General features: G+C 31.4%; 1 long non-coding RNA gene across 1 annotated transcript in view; it reads right to left on the bottom strand.

Annotated features, from left to right (window-relative positions):
* Positions 1-1,006: 1,006 nt before the first annotated feature.
* The window catches only part of LOC129969133 (uncharacterized), a 67,879-nt gene continuing 59,271 nt past the window's right edge, over positions 1,007-9,614 (bottom strand). Inside the window, exons 2-3 of the long non-coding RNA XR_008784465.1 lie at positions 6,419-6,608; positions 1,007-1,170 (exon numbers count right to left, since the gene is read on the bottom strand). This is a non-coding gene — a long non-coding RNA (uncharacterized LOC129969133). The remainder of the gene's footprint in view (positions 1,171-6,418; positions 6,609-9,614) is intronic.

Here is a 9,614-nt window from a genome sequence, read left to right as displayed (position 1 = left end):
CAAAATCGATTCGGTTAAAACAGTGTATATACAGTTTGAACATACTTGTAATGGATTTATTGATGCAAATGACAATAATACAGTGGTACCCGAAGCCAAAAGTCTAATGGAGTCAATACAATAAATGACATTTATTTTATGTTTAATAGTATGGTTTGCAATATTTTCAAAATAGCATTATCAATAAACTATTTTAAGTAAAGACAATTGTTCTCGACTGGACTTTTAATTTAGCCAATAAAATTAAAACTAAAATACAAGATTTAAGAACAAAATTTAACTCATTTTTAGACGAAGCAAAAGCGATAGCATATAATTTGAATTATGCAGAACATTTTTTCTGAAAAGCGAATTTGAAAAAGTGAAAAATCACATTTCGAAACAGCAGAAAACGAAATTAAATACAACCCGGTTGAGAAATTTAGATGCTATTTTTTTTAACTCTGTAAATGAGACTGTTATTGTATAGATAAAAGATAGATTTTAAAGAATTTAAGTTAATCGCTGATGTAAACACTCTAGAAAAACATGAATTAGAAAAATGTCCCAAAAACTTTGTAACGTTTTATGATAACAATGTAGATGAAAACCTAATCGAAATAATTGTTTTGCTACGATATTTGATTTGGAATGAAAGAGGTTTAAATAACGCTCAACACATATTGCAATATAGACTGATTAATAATTATAATGATTTATTTCTAACTGTGTTAAAACATTTTTTTACATTGCCAATTACTATAATAAAGGCTGAGCGCTTATTTAACAAATTAAAATAAATAAAGAATTGTCTTCAATCAAGCATGTGTGCATAATGCTTAAATGCGCTTGCCACACTAAGCAACAAAAAAGAAATTTAAAAAAATTGTTATTTTCCGGAAATAATAGCAAAAACAAAATCACGAATTAAATAAACATGCAATAGTAATATGTTCGAATTTGTATTTTTTTTTATTTTACAAAAAATATATGGTCCCAAATGGTTTCTTGCACCTGGGCCCCTTCATAGAGAAGGCCGGCTTTGCTTGTTAGTTAAGATGGAATTTTGCAACCGACTTTTCACCCACTTTCTGATGTGCCGGAGTTTCCAAATGTCGCACGCTTGCTCCTGATGACGAGACACAGATGTAATATTCCTAGCTCTTAATCAACAATCAGTAGCATAATTATCTAGGATAAAAATTATTTGATATTAAATTATTATAAAATTATAAATTTGTAAAAAGGAATGGAAAAAAATCATTTCGAAACTAATATGTAAGTATCGATCCAGAAAGCAAGGAACTAGCAAGTAGAAAATAATTATAAGAATTCCTACTTTTTAGAACATTGCGAGTATATTAAATTCTTTAATCATTTTTTTTTTATTTCATTTGCCATATTGAGGTTTAAAATAATTTTGGTGGAATATTGAAAAATTTATTGCTTGTATTATGATGAGGTGAAAAACACTCATAAGATATCTCCTAATAATGCATTGGACCTCCTTTTGCCCTACGAAGGGCAGCAACTCGACGTGATATGGACTCAAAAAGTCGTTGAAAGTATTCTGCAGAAATATTTTGCCTTGCTGCCTCAGTTTCCGGATTGATCATGCACTCTCTACATTTGAGATAGCCTGGGAATCTACCCAGAATCAAATCGGCTTTTTTGGGTGGAGGGAGGAGCGTTCGCATATATATATATATATATATATATATATATATATATATATATATATATATATAAATACTTCATAGTTTGGAATTTTAATAATTTTCACTTAATAGTTTAATCTTTAATGAATTTTTGAATGTCATTTTGAATGTCATATCATCAATAACTTATATTCTTAGATCTCCAAATTTTTGTTACAAATAATTTTTTCTACGTACAAATAAAAGAGTTTAAAAAAAAACCAGAACTATCTTCATTATCATTTTATGTAATATATTCCATAATTCCCTGTCATATTTATTACCGAATTTTCTATTTTTCTTTGAACTTCACTACGAAATGGCTCTTCTGATTTAGTACTAGAATGCACAGCTTAGATAATTTCAGAGCTCTACGATAAGAAAACAAAAAAGGAATGAAAGTAAATACAAAATTACGTCTTTACAGACACGATACATGTCAGGATGAATATAGAAGTGGATATGGAAATGGATATTAATCCCTTTCCTTTTCCTTGTAACGATTATAAAAGACAATTATTTTGGTAAACATTATTATTAAGAACATTATTTGTAAAAGAAATAGCTTTCTTCAAAGTTAATAATATTGTCGGTTTCGAATGGCAAAAATTTGTAAGATGTATTTAAATTATTTTAAACAAGTTTTTTATCAACGCATTTTGAAATGTGGAAAGAAATCTGCAACTGAATCTTTAATAAATGGAAATATAATTTATAAAATCGCTTTTGAAGCAAAACAAAAACAGGATTCGATTTCAAGTTTAAAATTAAAAATAATTAATTCATTTGTTTAAAAGGAATTCGATTTTATTTATTTACTTATTTTGTTATTTTAGAAAATGACTCGAACTTTCGCACTTCGTGAGCATGCACTTCTGACCAGCGCTCTTTGTGCTTCGCCTCATAATGAAGAAAACAGAGCATATATTTTTGAATTTTCAATTCGTTTAATGATTTTGTTAATGATATCAATTTCGTCTTCATTTCGTTTAATGACATCAATATCAGATGCATATTTGCCATTTTAATCACAGCACCACGCACTGAATTTCAATTATTTCCATTATTGCATTTCCGTATTCACATTAAATGCGGCTGCGCAGAAAACCAACGCGTTGGCGTATTTCTAGCGGTAGAGCGATATGCCCGATTCCATGAATCAACTCTGTAGCGTTTTTAGCTTCGTATTCTTAAGCGGATGGAAGAAAGAGCAGTTAAGCTTGCAATTCATAAATTGCATCCAAAATTTCACAGAAATATAATTTTTATGCCAAGACCCAATCCAAATTTCATCTGTCGAGCTTTCGTTGCTTTATGGAATTACTCTACTTCCAAAACAAAGCGATAGACCCAATGAGATGTTGCGAAATTGCATTCTGTTAATGCTGACATTTTTTTTAAAAAAACTTACATAGTGTTAATAAATCACTAAATGCACCTGAACATTTTTATCAAAAAAAAAAAAAATAACGAGTTTTATTGAAATACGATAACATAAAAATGGCTTTCCTTCGCCGATGTCATAAAATGTAACAGTGAGAAACACATTGGTGGAGTCGGAGAATGCGGGGTTGAACGGGACGGAAAGCGAACCCCGCTTCATGTGTTAAAAAAAAATGTTATTCCTTCATTCCAAATGTAGTCATTCGATTTTCTTCTTTACTTCAAGTTTTAAAAAAAGGAGGAAGGGGGTACGTAGTAGAAAAGGGAAATATTTTAATGGAGAGTTAAAAATGATTAGTCTGTTTAAACGACGATTTCGATTTGTTAAAACATACGACAAACGACGATTTCTCTATCTATAAGTGCACGTAAAAGTAAATCTTATTTCTGACGGATTACTGTTTCGTATTATGCTGCTGAATTTCACATTTTGTCGTAGTAGAGCAACTATACCAAGATGCGAGAACAGCTAATAGGCCTTTTGAAGTATGTTGAAAACCTTGGTGAGAAGGCATTTTCAACACAACTGTAAGTAAATACGTTCTACTTGTGCCTTGGATACACTACGCTAAACATTAAAACTATGTCTTTAATTTTTTTTTACTAAACATCATAACTTTTTAAAAACTTTGTTCTAAAATTGTTCTCTGCTTTGTAGTCTTAATATCCACTAACACTCACTTTCAGTCGGCATCACTTGTATGGAATAAAATTTAATTAATGAGTGATTGATAATAAAATGTAATAGTTTCGAAAATATTAAAGCAGTGCATTGTCAACCAGAACACATAAATGTACAAGAAAAGTCTAGAACATCAGGAAAATAGGGGAAAAAAACTAAACCAAAAAAAAAAAATCGCATAATACCATCTTTACAGATATGAAGCAAGACAAATAAAAATAACTAAACAAACTAAGTTTATGAGAAATTTTTGAAAATTAGATCGTAAAGCAAGTGATTACAGAATAAAATATGAAATATTTGACAAGTTCCTCCCTCCACTTTAAAATGAATGTACAGCGTGTCACTTTTAATATCCCTTCATTTTGAGGCGCGAAGTCGAAAGCTCATTACTGAAGTCTATGAAAAACATTTTGATACCGGAAGGGATTGTGGACTTTGTTCTTGTCCGAAACTTGACATTAATTGGTGACAACAATCAACCACCGTGTCTCCAATCCCATCATCTCCAATCAAACGATTTGGAGCCCACGCAATCCCAATTTGTCCCCCTCGCGGAATGGACATTCCCATACGGTAATCGGCCCATTAGAACCCCCTCCATTCGGCGATGACGTGCGCGGGGCGTTCCCCTTGCGACCGCCCCTCGTCTTAAAAACGTCGCCCCATTTCACATCGGTCCTCATTCTTCCCTCAACCGCCTGTTGCTTCAGCCCTCAGAAGCCCGCGCAGAAAGAATGCTCCGAGCCTACTTTCTCATCTTCTTGTTGGTGGCCTGGGTCTGCGGAGAGACGGCTGCGGCCTACCTCAAGGCATGGGAGGACGGAGAGGAGGTAGGGAAAATGATTTTCTACACACACGCATATAAAGCAGATCTTTGCTAGCTGGTGTATTGAGTGATGAAAAGATTTAGAGTCTGTTTTTAGCACGATAGAGCGAAAACATTAAAAAAAAAATACATTTGTATTTATAATTGAAGTATGCATAAATATGCTTGCTCATAAAAAATTATACTGCACAAAATTCTCTTATGTTCTGCAACATCATAATAATAATAGCATGCTGCTTTATTATCGCGTAGTAAACGCTTTTTACACCATGATTAAAAATTTAAATCTCGCTATACAGTTGAAGACTACATCGAAAGTTTTCTAAAATCACTGGCAGCCTCATCTTCCTTATGATTCAGTATTCGCGAGTGTAATTTTGACATTGCCGCTTCAGCCGTCGATAGCTGTTTGGCACGCATTGAGTGTCTAGTAGAGATTAAAAATTACACCTTATGCTATCTGGGCGATGCTCGTGCGACGGAGAGTGGAAGCATGCGTAAATAAATGCATTTTTTAAAATATGATGTTACTCTTAAAAAACTTTTGTAAAAAAAAATCGTTTTATATGCTTTTTTTATTTTTAATTGCACTGAGAATATCGGAGCACCTAACGGGATTTTGGAAACTCTGAAAGCTAACTTCGTTTTCAAAATCTTTTGATAATTGCTAAAGAATGATATGAAATTTAATTCAACAGAGCGAGTGGAACTTTGGTGATAAACGAATGAATATCTGAATTAAATTATTTATAATATTTTCCTTCAATTTAGGAATTAAAACATTAAAGATGAAATAATCTTTAGTCTATATGGAAACAGCAGTTAATAAATGAAATATTTTTCTGGAGAAATAAGTCTATTCTGTGCTTTGAATATTTCTATAGCGTACAAGCTATTTAAGAAATTTCATTTTTTGTGCAAATAGAGTGAAATCATTAATGACTTATAAAGTAATTTAGGCGAAATAAACTTATTTTCATGCAGTCTAAGGTGAATATTAAAATAATGGGTATAAGATAGATGCACTTGAAATAATTCTTGCATCCATTGAATGTAATTCATTAAATATTGTGACATTCTTAGTTAAGAATCCTTTCACTTCAAGATTAAAATGTTTTGCAAAAGTAGATAATTTGTTAGAAGATGGCGACTTTCTACCGCATTTTTGCTAATTTAAAACTTTCAGAAAAAAAAAATAGAAATCACAATTTTTGGGAATAAATATAAATTTATTGAACCGATTAAATAAGAGGGAAAGTTAAAAATTAGAAACATCTGAATATCTTATATATATGATTCACTGTAAGAGTTTCATTCTTTCGTTGCAGCAAAAGTCATTTTTAAATCTACTCATCCAATTCTTTACTTCTTACGATTTGCGAGCTTCCCATGCGCATGTGAAGCAAGATTTAACGAATTTGGAATGTTCTGTGAATGTTTCGAAAAGTATCTTGTACGGGTCCGATTGTGATCACTAAAGCAACGTTGCACAACGGAGTTCCTCTCGACGCAGGCTATTACATCCGACTTTGAATTTTCTTTTCTGTAATATTAGTAATTATGGACTCGAGTTAAAAACTAATTTCGAGATAAAAATTCCACTCATAATTTAGATTGGAAAATTAATAATGATATGGTTACAAAAACGGCTTTAAAAATCCTCAAAAGGAGCTATCTTCATAATACCATAAATCGTTTTTTAGATTTGGTCTAATTTACGAACATTCAATTCAACTGTAAAAGTTGAAGGCTTAAGTTTACACTGGCCGTGCGAATAGCACTACATACTTCGATAGCTGCAAAATTCCCACAGTCTTTGGACACGTTTTCTTGAAAGTGAGATGCTGGAATGTAAGGTAGTAGTTTGTTACCTCGAGACATGCACTGGTCCCGTCTATCTGAAAGGGTGTAAGACTGACGAAAAGCCAGTGGGCAAAAACAGACCATATCGGTAGCACATCCAGCACACAGTTAAGATCTTTAAAACACATAAAATAGAAATTAAATATTGAAACTTCAAAAACTCTACAGCAAACTTTGAATTTAACAATACAAATAAAATCAAGCCTTAAAACACAAGTGATATACAACTAAACAATACAACTTAAAAAATAACCAAAGAACATTAAAAAGACACCAACAACACAAAAAAAATTTCCCCATTGAGAAAAGAAAAGAAAACTAAAAAAATAAATAAATAAAATTTTTAATAAGATAAACTTTATGTTCACAAAACTTTGAATAATAAAATTGGATAGTAAAAATAGATTTGGATAATTTAAAATAATACTAGTAATAAAACAAAGAGAAAAAAACATAAGCAAGTATTTTCTGTATGAGTATTTATGGGGAAAACTTGGCCGAAATGGATTTGCTTCGAGATCCTTGTGCGCTCTAATTCGATACATCCGCAGTTCCCATTCCTCACGAGGCGAGTGCTTTCCTCTCGTTCGAAGAAGAGGATGAGGTTCTTTCTTTCCCCTGACTTTTGAGGCAGATCAGTGGTATCCCATTTCAAGTTGTATTTATCTGCTCGGCCAAGTTTTTCAATCGTTATATTCGCATGAATGCGAATTTATAGATAGCCAACCCACTGATGAATCGATTTCAAAATGGCGTACCCATTTACAATTCTTCTGAGAAAACCATATGGAAATGAACTAACATATACACAGACAAAAGCTTAAAGTCTGAATTTCATCCATTAAGCTTATTTCTCTTTGGAATTCTCTTGTGTACTAGAAGACCTTGTACGGTTCACTGAAGCCTAGTCCGTCGTCGGTAGCTCAGCGACAAGAGAAATTAGGATTGATTAGTGCAGTAACAGCTGTAAAGCAAAGGTATTTAATGGACGGATGCAGCGAGAAAATGGAATTAAATTTTGATTCTTAAACATTATAATATTGCTGACGCAATGATTAATAAATGATAATTTCCAATAAGTAATTATTTTTTATGAAAATGTAATGCGAATATTAGATGCTTGATATACAGAAAATTCGTTGATATTTAAGCTAAATTTTGGTGCATAAACATAAAGAAATTTTTTTGTAATAAAAAAGAAAAATTTATAAATGGAAGTTTAGCTAATTATAACTAATGAATAAATTGCTATAAAGGTTTTTCTCTTAAATTTAGAAAAACTTATATTTTCTTTTAAAATTCAAGATTAAAAAATATTTTTAAAAAAGGAAAGTCATTGCAGCTGTCTGAAATATTCATTCACATTCTACATGCATCGCATAACAATTATAATTTCAAAATGAAAAAAAAAAACCATTTACGCTCCTTCTTACACGCATGAAAGAAGAACAACTTTAACATTAAAAATAATAGAGAAAGTAAACTAAAATGCTCGAATGTGTGGCTTAAAAAATACATTTGAGCTTTATTACTGGAGCTGAAGACGACTCTAATGATTCTTACAGTATTTGCATCATTTAGCTCATTAGAATGTCATTCCATTAATGACACATAAATGAATAAAATAATGTAAAATAATTCTATTCTTAAAATAAAAAAATATATATATCATTTTCTTATTGAAAAAAAAAACTGATTAAATAGATTTATGACTTTAGAATATCTATTAACAGCCACGACTCCTGCGCACTATTCGGCTTATCTATATAATCAGTTGACCTCTTCCTTGTTATCTTTTAATTATAGTAGACAGAAAAAGGGATCGTCTATGAGATGATAGGACCGTACAATCAGATGATAATAGTAATCGCAAATGAACCATACGGCAGTCAGTGTGTTAACGATATTAATAATTCATATACCCATGAAATAAGTCGCTTAACAAACATAATACATAAAAAAATACACCAAATCTCATATCTAAAAACCTATAACACTATTCTTTCGTACATAAATGTGAACAGGAAATCAGGAATGAAAATTATAGATGTAATGGGGGGTTTTGTTGTTGTTACTTTCTCGTTTACGAAGTATAGAGGAACTATTGTAATCGTCAAAAAATTCGACCTCGGGATTTTGAGGAATCTCCACGTTTCAAACCTCCTTGAATTAAAAAAATAACGTGTACACACATATTTGGAGTTATGTCTGTCTGTGACAAGATAACTGAAAACCGCTTTGAGCAAAACTTAAAATTCCGCATAGGGTCTTTACATCAAATTTACAAATTTCTGTCACATTTTGAGCAGAATTCATTCATTGGAAATCTGTCCATTCGGCAGTTCGAATACAATAATAGTTACAGTTCGATACAGTTAATACGATAACTACAAAACATAAATCGATAAAAATTGGATAACCAAATTTAACATCCAAACTGTAAATACCTATCACATTTGGAACCCATTCGTTAAGGGATTGACTGCTTTTATATTCAAGGTCTTATCTCTACCCACAGTTTGGGAACCTATGATATAAGATACAGAAAACGATATAATATGCATACAAACAATGGCACTAAGTTAATATTTATAATGCTTAATTTTCTGGACTTCAAATGAATTATTTAATGAAGTATGCATGGGCATTTAACATATTTTTAATCTTTATACAATTCAATGTAACTATTCGAAGATTCAAGTTTTAAAAACATCAATTTGTGAAAAAAAAAACTTTTTCTATTTGAGAGCAATTGAAATCCCGGTCAAACAGCGCCATCTGTTTGAATTTCAAAGCCATTCAATTCGAATTTTTAAATAAATGGCCCTAAGTGTCTGGCGTTGAAATGATGAAGAAAAGAGGCTTCGTTTTGCACATGTGCCGTTAAATGTTAGTTGTTACGATTACTAATATTCCTTCCAAATATTCACAGAATTTTCTTTGAATCCCAATAAAAGACTCGGCTGGCATATTTTCACGTATTCTGTTAGTTTCGCTCAATTTGATTGAACGCGTTATAAGCAAAAAACATTGAAGAGAAAAATTCGGATTTTTAACGAAAACCTTAATTTAGGGCAAATACATATCACTTTCTGGTTGGTTGTCTAAATGCCCTTCGACG

The sequence above is a fragment of the Argiope bruennichi genome, chromosome 5 (assembly GCF_947563725.1).
Source record: "Argiope bruennichi chromosome 5, qqArgBrue1.1, whole genome shotgun sequence".
Taxonomy (NCBI): Eukaryota; Metazoa; Arthropoda; class Arachnida; order Araneae; family Araneidae; genus Argiope; species Argiope bruennichi.
The sequence above is the reverse complement of the archived record's forward strand: the minus strand, read 5'-3'. Positions and strand labels throughout refer to the sequence as shown.